General features: G+C 45.6%; 1 pseudogene; it reads left to right on the forward strand.

The window, feature by feature from the left end:
* The window catches only part of LOC135913470 (uncharacterized), a 478,190-nt pseudogene that overhangs the window by 450,112 nt on the left and 14,825 nt on the right, over positions 1 to 13,253 (forward strand).

Here is a 13,253-nt window from a genome sequence, read left to right on the forward strand (position 1 = left end):
GAAATTCAAGCAATTCTTTTCGAATACCCTAGTGTAAGTGAAGACGAAAACTTGGAGGGGTCGGATTGCGATGAAGAATACACGCCGCAGGAGAGAACAGTGCAGAATGTCAGCGAAAGCTCTTCAGACAGTGAAGAAGTGCAGGTCCCATCAACCAAAAAAAGAAGCAAACAAAAATTTGGCCCTGGGTGAAAAAGGACATCAATATCAATCGGGGAGAGGAAGAAAGTGTTTTGAAGCCTGCGGATGGTTTAGAAAGAGTGAAGGGCGAATTCGGCAGATATGCAGCTGGTTGACTTCAAGTTCCGGGTGGCACTTGGATTGATGCGCTCACTCGAGGGGATACCCGGATTGAACCGGGATGGTGATGATCCTGTGGCTGCTAGTGTTGCCTGCTAGTGTTGAACTAGTTGTGCCAACTAGTTCATTGAAGGCTTCAGGCTCAGCAGCTGGAGTTATTTCAAAGAAAGCCCATCACGTTGAACATTCTGTGCGGCACGACAACGTTGGCCATTGGCCAGTGAAAGTGGTGCAAAAAAACGCCCCCATGTGCAAGTTAAGCTCATACACCAGGCGCACAAGGTTCTTTTGCAAAATGTGTTCTGTGTATTTGTGCGTTGATGCACAAAAAACCAACTGTTTTGAGAAATTTCATGCATCCTAAATTTTCGGGGAATTTCTACCCCCCACTCCTAGCTGCAACGTTTGTGGCATAATAAAATTTCCTATAAAATGAAGAGGGATTGTTTTAACATTTATCACGTGTCTTTCCATGAACATAAACTCCTTAAAAATATAGATTTCAGCAATGTTCACCTCGTGAGACACCTGTGGGATATAAAGGGTTAATGTTGCACTGAAATACGTGCAAGATGAGTTAACCACATCGAAGATTGTCATCTTTACGCACTCCCGCGCCGCCCTTAGCAGGTTATAACGCAGTCACATTGATTGCCCAGTTGCGCGCAGCATCACTGACTCTACAAGCAAAATTTCATCACGTGGGGTATCTCTCGTTGCTCAATGGATTCCTTCACACGTAGGAATCGCCGGAAATGAAGAGGCCGATCGACTGGCTTCAACTTATGCTCATAACAACTGTGTCTGCCCTGAAATTTTGTGCAAGCTTGATGGCGCTTGTCTGCTGATTCGTCGCCACTTACTCAAGCAGCATCCAGACCGGAACCAATGGAATGTTCCCGCTCCGTGTTCGCGGCCGAGGCTTGCCTCGTCGCGCTAGAGCGCAACTACTCAAGCTGGGGGTTGGTTGCGTGAACGTGCACGAACTTTTACACAGACAAGGACGTGTGGCCAGTCCATTGTGTACGTCTTGCGGCTTCTGCGAGACACTTCAGCACCTGGTGTTGGAGTGTCCCGCTTTCAGTGCGCAGCGCATGTCGCTAGTGAGAGACTATCACCTCCTCGGCCTGCGACGAGGAGACGAATGTTTGTAGCCCAGTAGTTGTGAGTCTCGACGTGATCAGGCTCATCGCAGTCTACTTATTTTTCTAACTAACTTAGGTTCACGTTTGTAGCATCGATACTATTCCTTCTATTTACCATTCTGTAGTTGCGTGACCTTCAGTGACCAGCCCTACTGTGTGTGACCTGTACTTTGTGTTATACATTATTATACTATATTTTTCCGGTTGCTCTTTCTTTCCTCTTTCCTCCCCTCCTTCCTATCTTCCATTTCTGTGTTGCTGTCACCTCCCTTCTGAAGTGTAGGCAGGTTTTGTGCCCCTTCCGGTGGCAGTTGCCAGCCTGCTCCTCGCTTTCCCTTTCCTGTTAAATGTTTATATGTTTTCAAAACAAATAATTTCTGTATGTAGAATACATAGCCCGGAACGAGCAACTCAGCGCACTCTTGAATGGTCCACTGGCGCTCGACCATTTCTTGTACACCGAGTCACTTCTGCACCTGAAATATTATTGTCGGAAATAATTTTAAAACCGTTCAACCGTACAAAATCATTGTCAAGGCACATGGGTTCTGTCAGTGTGTGTCATGTCAAAATATTGTGCCGCTACTTGGATGGCATGAATCTAACAGTGTTCAATTAGCAAAATTTTCAGATCAATTAGAATGTGTGATTACGTGAGAAAAACAGCTTTTCAACACTGAATCAAGTTCCAAATCTTTATATTTTCGGAACAAATCTAAATGTATAGGCTAGAGTCGGTTGGACAAAAACCTGTTATTTACGTTATTTGGTACATGTGGCTGTCGTTAACTGGCTGTAAGATCAGCTAAAAAGCCTGCAAATTGGCAAGCAACATAAAGATGGCGATAATACTTGCGACGTGCCTAAAGACATCGGGGTAATTAAAGAAAGGAACAATGCGTCACCAGATTATGATGTGTTTAGTTTAATGAAATAATTTTGTTCAACTAGTTAATAATTATTTTCCGCCATTCCGGCTGCTTAATCTTGCATGGTCAGTATGTGTAGATGAATAGAAAATTAAGTAAGAGACATCAGAAGTGGCGGGCCATCCAAGACACACTCAAGTAATTGAGGATGGCTTTCACCTCATATTACGCGCTGCGCACATACATTCCACAAACACAGAAACATATAAAGTCTACAGAAAAGGCGCACCAAAAGGTGTAATTATCAGCAGGACAAGAAAGAAGGCTGTTACCACAAGAAGAGCCTGATATGCGTCCCTGCTGTATAATAGAAGTTCATGCCCAATTTGCAATAAAAACAGTATTTTAAGCGTGCACATAATTATTAAAGCAGAATATTAAGTATAGTTCGCAATAATCTGCAAATCAAATAGGTTGCTGACCACAAGGAAATTTTGTATTGTTGTCAAAGCACATCCCTGTTCAGCAGAGCATGACCATGGACCAACCAGACTCACCAGTAACTGAAACCTGACTTCCTTCTTACTAGCCTCCGTCAACAATTGCACGCCAAGATCTCGGACTCTCCACACTGTTGAGCAGAGCATGACCATGGACCAACCAGGACTCACCAGTAACTGAAACCTGACTTCCTTCTTACTAGCCTCCGTCAACAATTGCACGCCAAGATCTCGGACTCTCCAAGGTATCCTCCGATTCTTTTGTCTGCAAAGTCATCCAGTTAAAGTTGGTTCCACGATTCTCGCACCGCTTCTTTTTATAAAAATAAAGCATAATGCACCATAAGAGAAAGGCTTTGTCTCGATAAGAACTGTTGGACCGTTCGTTATCACATTCAGATAAAGCACATTCTTGTCTAAGGATTTTGTCATATATGACTCAGTATATTCGGATGGCGTGGCGCCCTCCGTGTGCGTTCCCGCAAACACCTCGTCTTTCCTTCTCTCTTCCTCATCTTTCTGTTCCCTTTTCTCTAGCGTAAGCTGTTAAATTTAAAGTTCTCGTGGCGGCTGAAGCTGCCTTCGCCATTTCAAAACGGCCTGATCTCCCGTGGAACTAGATCCGAGTGAGCGAGAGGAGAAAGAAGGAGGATGGCTGGGTACATTCTGGCGACCTAGGGACTTTTCTGCCACCTAGGGATTTACTGGGGTTCACTTGGGGACCGATTGCCTTTAGAGCTCAGCAACGCTGGCCGAGCCAGCGTGGGCTCGACAGCCTGCGATGTTCCGTACCGGAAAATAAGAACTGTATCCGCATGCGTAGGGTTTCTGTAGTTTTAAATGACTTGCGTCACGGCGTTCCAGATTTCCTGATACTCTTTGTTACTAGTTTACTGTTGGTTATGCTTCGATTTGAAAGCGAACAACTTTCTTTCTTTGCCTCTTTCGCCCGTTTTCGGTGTTCGTGATCGCTGTCTGGACATCAACCGCCCATACGAAGACACCGATGTAAGGATGCCTGCTCTCGCACGACCGAGTCGCACGGCGCGTTATTCAGTGAAAGCGCATGGGATGCGCTCCGAGGATATCTTTTAGGCATCGTTTAGGTGTCGTAGTACAGCCCCCCCCCCCTTTTCCCCGTCGCTACAGGCAGCTGCCGAAGGATCCGTAAATGGGAGATGCCAGTGGCCTTCCACGCCGGAGTTCGCGCCGCTGGAGACAAATACACGTGCGGTGAATTCGGTTATATTCTATCGCCACCTAAACTACCGCTGCAGATTTGCTGGTAAACGGCTTTGTCCTTAACAAAATTATGCAATTTAACAACGCGGGTTACGTATATATTCTTACCGTACCAAATGTACGTTTTAAAGCATATCATTCATATAATAAAGCAAATAGCTGGCTAGAAGCATTCGGTTAATCGCTGCAATGACGATCATCCTCAATTTCTCCTGCACATGTACTGTATTTTTCATTGTCTTTTCCCAGTTTGGTTCTCACTAGCTACTAATATTTTAGCCTTTAGTTGTAAGCCATTTTACTTACAAGGCCAAGTGCCACTTGACTTTCATACGTCATTCAACCTATATTCTGCATTGTTTCAATACGACATTCCGTATAGTCCGGTGGATGCCTGTGAGGTCTCGCGTCCATGATCGGGCGTCCGCAAGGATCACGGCGGAATAGCTTGTCAGTGGGCAGATACATCGTTGTTATTTCGGGCACGTCGTTTTATCGTATTTCCCACTAATAACATGCAGAAAACAAGGAAAGTAAAATTCAAGAAGCTAGGAACATAACTAAGTTTGTCTACCCCCTTGGTTTTTGATTTTGAGACATTCATATTGAATATTTAAGGACCTCGAACAGAAGTGGGAACTCAGTCTGAGCCATGAGAGCCCTGTTACTTTACTCACTCAAGTGAGGAGTTATAAGAAACCATTTGACCTTATAATTTCTTAAGCTTTACGTGGCTTTCGTTGCTTGTCCCTCCTGTAACATATCGAACTTCACTTACGCTAACTCCTTTTGATCGCTAGCTACTATCGTGCATTTTCGCAATCACCCACAAAAATGGGAACGCCCATTACAAATGCACATTTGCCCCCAACGCGGCAACCATCACTTGAAAAACGAATTCTGCGACATCTCCTTACTACACACGGTGTGGGAGCAGCACCCAGCTGCAGCGCGTCACTACCGCAAAGCAGCTGCCAAACCCGGATTGCAGAGCACGAGTGAACCGAGCCCGTCAGATGGCCAGGGTCATCTCGGTTCACTGCCCACCAAGGGCGAAGAACACTTGGTTTGCTCAATATTAAAAGCTTACTTTCTCAATCCTCTAAGTTTGTAGACACTTGGTTGGTTAACCCTGTCTAGACACATTCTTCTATCGTCATGGTCCTCTTGTCAGCCTCCAGCATTGTCCCGTATGCTCCCTGCGAGACAGATTTTCCTCTTTTAATGTGTTAGCAACAGGGGTCTCAAAGTGGGAAAAAAGTGCCTGTGAAGTGTGGTAACCCGGTCACGTGGCAGAGTTAGAGAAGGGATGCGAGAGCTTAGAAGAGCGTATATTTGTGTCTGTATGCATGTCGGGGTGATTATTTTTAAGTTTACCGGAATTTTTGAAAATCGCCTGTTGCAGATAACACAATTCTATTCCGTGAGCTAGATTATTCAGACAGGCGGGCATCACTTGCACGAGAAATGGAAACACGTATTCAAGCAACATAAAAAAAGATAATTGACGAGATATACGTTTATAACTTTTTTCATTAATTACCATTATTGCGTAGCCGGTAAGATTTCAAGGCGTATCCACGTGAAATGAATTGCCAGCATGGCACCAGTTTGGAGATATGCGCTATCAAACTCTCCGTAAAAATGCGTTGTCGTTGCCCGTATATATGCTTTTAACAAAACGCTCATTTATGAGCTGAAGCATAAAACTAACCTGAACGACCATGGAGATTCATTTTAAGTGTATACGTCTTGCAAACAATTCGTAAATTGCAATATGTGCCATAAAGTAATTATTTAGCAAGCACATTAGTCAATATTTGTTAATTAGTTGAATATGTGTTTATATTTTTCCTGCTAGTAATGTCTGTCTGTTCGCATAACCCACGTCAAGGACAAGAATTATGCAATCTGCCAAAAGAATTTTTTTTTAATTCCTGAAAGCTTGAACAAGATCACCCCGTATATAGTGAAACGAACAGTGGTCTGCTCCCGCCAATTGCACTTCCCTCCTCGAAGAGGCAGGACGTCTGTCGATGAGCTCTTCAACAACACTTCGTGATGTGGTTCGTGAACGTTTTTTAAATCATGGATCTGGGTCCTACACTACGTGATGGTAACGCATTTATCTCGCTTTACCGCTATATCGCCGCTGCTTTTTTTTATTTTGTTTGAAATGGTCACTACGAAAACCATCAAATAGAGAAGGTTTGAGGTCATGTGAGGGAGGACCCCTTCTGGCTTGAGTTCTAACCGCGCTATTGAACTTTCTAATTGGAGTAGTGCATGTTCTCCTCTGCTAACACATGCACACGCGAGGCGCGTGGAAGAAAGAAGACATCGAGACGGTAACGCGGCGCCCTACACAAATATTGTGCGCCTATTGCATGTAGCATTTCTGACAAGAAGAGCGAGGCGTACGGGAGGGCATAAATGCCCCTTCATGGGACGTGCATCAGCCCAGCTATGAGAGAGCTTCGGTAATAATGCTCCAAGTTAATGTACTCTATATTGCAGCGCCATTTACACGATGCGTACCTCATTTTTAGCTTTGTCTCTTTTATGCAAATTAAGTAAAGCGCAAACATTGAAATTGCACTTAATGTGGCTGTTTTTCTTCTGAAGAGAATGCGGCTGCCACCTTTGCACAATCCCGAATCTTGAAGCCAGGGGTTTTTCTATTTCATCGTGGACCTTTGTATTTGTACACCCACCTGCTTTATCCTCGGACTGCAGTATACCCGAAAGAAAAAGAAATAAATTTATTGTCTATCATATTGCAATATTCCGCGAGTCATCTTGTTTTTCATGGGTATATCGTATCGCTTATCCTTTCGCTTATCCTTGCTAATGCGGATTGTATAAAAACAGTGAAATCTATGTCGCGATATTGATAGCTTTTTCTCATTAGTTTTACAACTAAGGACAACTAACGTAATTTTTATAAATGTCTACGTAGCCCAATGTATATTAGACAAACTAGATGGACGTAAAAAACCCCAGTATCTACAAGCGCTCCTCGTCACCGTCCAGTGCCTCAGACGCCTGCGCAACCGCTTTTCTCTTTTGCTTTTTTCTGTGCACGTGAGCGAACGTCAAAAAGCTGGCCTCTTCATATGAGCATGTCGATGGCCGGCCACTTTCAGGCTACTTTAGTTTGAGGTCCTTGACCTGACGTAAACACCAAATGCAAGGTCACCTCTTTCCATTTTACAGGTTGGACGGACGACTCTGGAGAGTCGCAACGTGGTGTGCACACGCTCCTTCCTCTTCATCGCTCCTGTCATGTTTCGTCTCTCTTCGCCGGTTGAAAGTAGCAGGCCAGAGCAAAGACCTTTTCAGCCGTCTTGTAAGCAATCTTCATGTGCCTCGACTAGATATATTTTGCTACCGCGCTCAGCGGAAGGCAGCATCGCCGCTATAATCGAGAATGAATCGAAACGGAAATACCCGGCGGGAAAGATGGTACTTGTATGCAGTGTTTAGTGCTTAGTGTTTTCCCCAAGGCCACAGGCTTCTTCGGGAAAGGAAAATACCCCATCTTTCACTTGCTTTAGGGCCCTGTTTTCTTTTAAATGTAGGAAAGCGGGATCATATACCTATTTTGATATCTCGAAACCCTAAGTAGATTCCTCAGGCAAGAATACTGAAGGGAGAAACAAATATCGAAGAACAATATCTCAATGTTAAGTGATACTACTTTGTCCACGAAAGAGACGCTAGAGGGTTAGCAGTTGCATGCTTAGATCCAAATGAAAACCGCGTGCTGCCGCATCCTCATCAGCACCCCGAAACAAAAGTACCGCTTTTCTATCAATCTACCTGGCTAAACGCCGGCGTGAACAAGGAAACAATGCATCCTCACACAAGTCGTAACGTCTAATACTTACTGCCAACATCTTTTTGATCGGCGTCCTTTCTTTTTTCTTCTCACATGAACCTGCTACCCGACCGAACGAGATGACTTCAAAGAATTAATTTCATTACTGTAACATTTTGGTAGCACCCGCAATAGCTGGGCAGTAATATTGTGGCTAGCCATTCTACTTCATTGAAGAAAGCGCTCATAGAGACGTCGATGACTACGGTCTCAAAGGCGTTAATCGTTAATGTCGATGCGCCATCTGGGCTGTACTGTCTACATGTATGTGTTCTGTGAATATATTATTGCGATAAGCATTCTTTGCCTAGTTGAGGTGTTTTGAGCTTGTCGGTCGGTCGGTCGGTCGGTCGGTCGGTCGGTCGGTCGGTCGGTCGGTCGGTCGGTCGGTCGGTCGGTCGGTCGGTCGGTCGGTCGGTCGGTCGGTCGGTCGGTCGGTCGGTCGGTCGGTCGGTCGGTCGGTCTGTCGGTCGGTCGGTCGGTCGGTCGGTCTGTCTGTCTGTCTGTCTGTCTGTCTGTCTGTCTGTCTGTCTGTCTGTCTGTCTGTCTGTCTGTCTGTCTGTCTGTCTGTCTGTCTGTCTGTCTGTCTGTCTGTCTGTCTGTCTGTCTGTCTGTCTGTCTGTCTGTCTGTCTGTCTGTCTGTCTGTCTGTCTGTCTGTCTGTCTGTCTGTCTGTCTGTCTGTCTGTCTGTCTGTCTGTCTGTCTGTCTGTCTGTCTGTCTGTCTGTCTGTCTGTCTGTCTGTCTGTCTGTCTGTCTGTCTGTCTGTCTGTCTGTCTGTCTGTCTGTCTGTCTGTCTGTCTGTCTGTCTGTCTGTCTGTCTGTCTGTCTGTCTGTCTGTCTGTCTGTCTGTCTGTCTGTCTGTCTGTCTGTCTGTCTGTCTGTCTGTCTGTCTGTCTGTCTGTCTGTCTGTCTGTCTGTCTGTCTGTCTGTCTGTCTGTCTGTCTGTCTGTCTGTCTGTCTGTCTGTCTGTCTGTCTGTCTGTCTGTCTGTCTGTCTGTCTGTCTGTCTGTCTGTCTGTCTGTCTGTCTGTCTGTCTGTCTGTCTGTCTGTCTGTCTGTCTGTCTGTCTGTCTGTCTGTCTGTCTGTCTGTCTGTCTGTCTGTCTGTCTGTCTGTCTGTCTGTCTGTCTGTCTGTCTGTCTGTCTGTCTGTCTGTCTGTCTGTCTGTCTGTCTGTCTGTCTGTCTGTCTGTCTGTCTGTCTGTCTGTCTGTCTGTCTGTCTGTCTGTCTGTCTGTCTGTCTGTCTGTCTGTCTGTCTGTCTGTCTGTCTGTCTGTCTGTCTGTCTGTCTGTCTGTCTGTCTGTCTGTCTGTCTGTCTGTCTGTCTGTCTGTCTGTCTGTCTGTCTGTCTGTCTGTCTGTCTGTCTGTCTGTCTGTCTGTCTGTCTGTCTGTCTGTCTGTCTGTCTGTCTGTCTGTCTGTCTGTCTGTCTGTCTGTCTGTCTGTCTGTCTGTCTGTCTGTCTGTCTGTCTGTCTGTCTGTCTGTCTGTCTGTCTGTCTGTCTGTCTGTCTGTCTGTCTGTCTGTCTGTCTGTCTGTCTGTCTGTCTGTCTGTCTGTCTGTCTGTCTGTCTGTCTGTCTGTCTGTCTGTCTGTCTGTCTGTCTGTCTGTCTGTCTGTCTGTCTGTCTGTCTGTCTGTCTGTCTGTCTGTCTGTCTGTCTGTCTGTCTGTCTGTCTGTCTGTCTGTCTGTCTGTCTGTCTGTCTGTCTGTCTGTCTGTCTGTCTGTCTGTCTGTCTGTCTGTCTGTCTGTCTGTCTGTCTGTCTGTCTGTCTGTCTGTCTGTCTGTCTGTCTGTCTGTCTGTCTGTCTGTCTGTCTGTCTGTCTGTCTGTCTGTCTGTCTGTCTGTCTGTCTGTCTGTCTGTCTGTCTGTCTGTCTGTCTGTCTGTCTGTCTGTCTGTCTGTCTGTCTGTCTGTCTGTCTGTCTGTCTGTCTGTCTGTCTGTCTGTCTGTCTGTCTGTCTGTCTGTCTGTCTGTCTGTCTGTCTGTCTGTCTGTCTGTCTGTCTGTCTGTCTGTCTGTCTGTCTGTCTGTCTGTCTGTCTGTCTGTCTGTCTGTCTGTCTGTCTGTCTGTCTGTCTGTCTGTCTGTCTGTCTGTCTGTCTGTCTGTCTGTCTGTCTGTCTGTCTGTCTGTCTGTCACACTCGCACACTCACTAACACACGCACATACTCACACTCACTTTCTTTTGCTTTCGCCAAGCGCTTGTCAGTCACATAAGAACAGAGTTGCTTAGTGCAAACTTCCTGGCTCAAAATAAGATTCAACGGTTAAGCCCCTGACTCTAATGCGTAGCGGACGGTAAATGCGCGAGAGAAGCAAACAGTTTTGACAGACTACGTGTGCAAACCATACCACAAGGTTTTTCCCACGTAGTAGTCTACCGAGCGCTGTAACAGACGACGGCAATAACGATTGGCCATACTGCATAGACTACGGGTGTCGTCAAGCACCGTGGTCTTGATCTATCTCGTTCATTTATATCAATTTGCTTCAACTTATAGCCAAGGAAAGCGGGTGTTACTAAAAAAACTTACTATCGTGAGCGTCATATTTCGCTCACGTATTTCTTGGGCATTCAAGGGACTCCGGTCTCCTCATTGAACGTCGCGGCATAGGCTATATTACGCAAAAGTGGTTATCCCTCAAAGTCAATCATCTCGAGCACTTGTTCTGGTGCAGTTAACGTGAGTCATGGTCTTGCGTGTCCTCGAAGGGATTCCAGAAATGGTGATGGTAGCAGTGTAATGTTTTATACAACTAGTGACGCAGCCCATGCTACCAATGCAACCCAGACCAATGCTTCTTTCTTTGTCCCCGCCCACTTTCTCCCTCATCATGGAGAGTACGCAAAGAGTACGCCATCAAACTAGTGGGACGCTGCGAGCGAGTGGTCGAACAAGCTGGCATGGAAACCAAGCAAATGAGTAAAAGAAACTAGAGAAGAAAGGAAGGAGAGGGGACGCGGACGAAGCATACCGGGAGGTTTCGGAGAGAATGCTCGATACGCTGCGTATCAGTTTCACCCAACCCCCGCTTCCGCTTCCTGCTTCTTTGATCCTGCCATCCTTTTCACCGTTTCAGCCACGTACTCGAGTCGCTTGTCTGAGCCACGCTGGTTGCGTCTGCCTTTTCCTGAGCCTGGAAGAGACCGTGTGTCACCTCGATAGAATGGACAGAGTTCCCCTCCAGACGAGTGCACCTTTGCGGGCGACGGGTGTAGGGATAAGAGTCGTGGTGCGAGTACACCAGAAAGCGCAGAATGAGTGGAAAGCTCCACATTCGCGTTATTCGCTCAATGTACGATGAGCAAAACGTCAACAAGGTGAAAGCAGGAGCCAACGTTTCGACAAATGGGCTTGTCTTCGTCAAGACAAGACAAGTTCGCCTTTAAGAATACAAATCCACTTGTCGAAACGTTGGCTCCTGCATTCACCTTGTTCACGTTTTTCTCATCGTCTTGAATTTCCACCTCCCGCATTCCCTGTCTTTTCGCTCAATGTACGGCATTCAACGCATGCAGACGAACAACTTTTATAAGATACTTCGGGGAAACACCAAACAAATTTGCTCTTATACTTTTCTTTAAAATCTTTATTTGATGCTTTTAGTAAAAAAGAAAAAAGAAGGCTATACATTTCCCAAGAAAGGAAAGGTGAAAATGCCTCATTTCGTTATGCAAAAAAGAAGTGAGGCGTGCAGACAGGACACAAGAGTAGATAAGTGGACAACACGAACGCCGACTATCAACTGAAGGGAGCACTGAGGCGAAAAAAGAAAGAAGACACAAAAGTCATCTGCGCATGCTCAGGAATGGTAACACCACGTGTCAGTCGACTACACGTGACGGCCTACGTGAGAGATAACTGTTAAGGCACCTAATCTCATCCTGATGTAATGTAATCGAAGGCTGATTCACGCACGCACTTCCACCATTATAGATATGCGATGCCTCTACCATAAGACGCGTAACTTCATTCTTATGCCTGTACAATATCACGCATTCATCTAACTCTGGCGTGCACTTACAATCTCGGCAACGTAGCGAAAGATTAGAAGGCGATCCACCGGTTAAGGACCTTTTATGTTCCGTTAGCCTCTGATTGATACACCGCCCCGTTTGCCCTACGTAGAACTGGCCACAGCTAAGGGGAATGTTATAAACCACACCGACACGACAGTCAGTAAAACTCTTGTTCTTATTGTGCTTCGCTGGACAAATATTTGTTCGTTTTTTGCCTTTTACCCGCTCCTTTTTATTCCGTACGGCAGCGCATATCTTACCTAGCTCATTGGGAGCAGCGAAAGCAACATTAACATCATATCTACTTTCAACTTTTTTAAGCCTGTGCGACATTGAATGAATATACGGAATAGCCACTACTCTTTTATTGCTATTACTACTTTCTGTAAGCACGTCCATCCCTCTCGAAACCGACTTCTTTAGGCGCTCAGCCACAGTGACCACTGCTACACTAGGATAACCTTTTTCTAATAGGCGCCGGACCTGCGCATTGAAACTGGCGCTCATTTTGTGCATGTAGGATCTGGTGAGAGAAGACTTAAGGCACGACATGGCAATTCCGTTTTTTACTACTTTGGAATGCTTGGATTGAAAGTTTAGCAATGGCTTCGAAGATCTTGGGGCGTACTGCCAACAAACGTGATTTTGTTCGAAGACCAAGGAAATGTCAAGAAACCGAATTACGCGTCGCTGAGGTAATTCCTTGGTAAAATTTAATCCTCCCCCATAAAGTTTAAGTTGCTCACTTACTGAGGTAGCAGCGGAATCGAAATCTTCCCTATTGCAGATAATCAGGTAATCATCAACGTAACTAAATATCCTTGATAACGCTATCACCTAAGGCTTTCTCTAAGCAGTTGTCAATCTTACTCAGGTAAATGTTGCTAAGAATGGGGGCAACCTTTGAGCCAATACAAATGCCTGATTTCTGCAGAAAAATTCCATCTCTCCACCCAATCAGTGTCGACATCAAGTACATTCAAAGAATTTCTAGAAAAGCTCCCGTGGAAGCACCGCATCTGTCAATAAATGCCGACTCTTGCACTTGTTCTTTAATGCACTCATTTACGGAATTTAGCAACCCGTCATGCGGCAAGGAATAATACAGGTCTTCGATATCCATATTAAAAGCTGTACAATCACCAGGATTTTCCTCTCTCAAATACTGAACTAGTGCCTGAGAATTACGTAAGCAAAAGGGGTCTGAAAAAACTAGTGAAGCTAAGCAGTTCTGTAGGTAACTAGCGACACAGACCTGCCACGTCCCTTTCTCTGACACTATAGTACGACAAGGAATTTCT

The sequence above is a fragment of the Dermacentor albipictus genome, chromosome 8 (genome assembly GCF_038994185.2).
Source record: "Dermacentor albipictus isolate Rhodes 1998 colony chromosome 8, USDA_Dalb.pri_finalv2, whole genome shotgun sequence".
In the NCBI taxonomy this organism is placed as follows: domain Eukaryota; kingdom Metazoa; phylum Arthropoda; class Arachnida; order Ixodida; family Ixodidae; genus Dermacentor; species Dermacentor albipictus.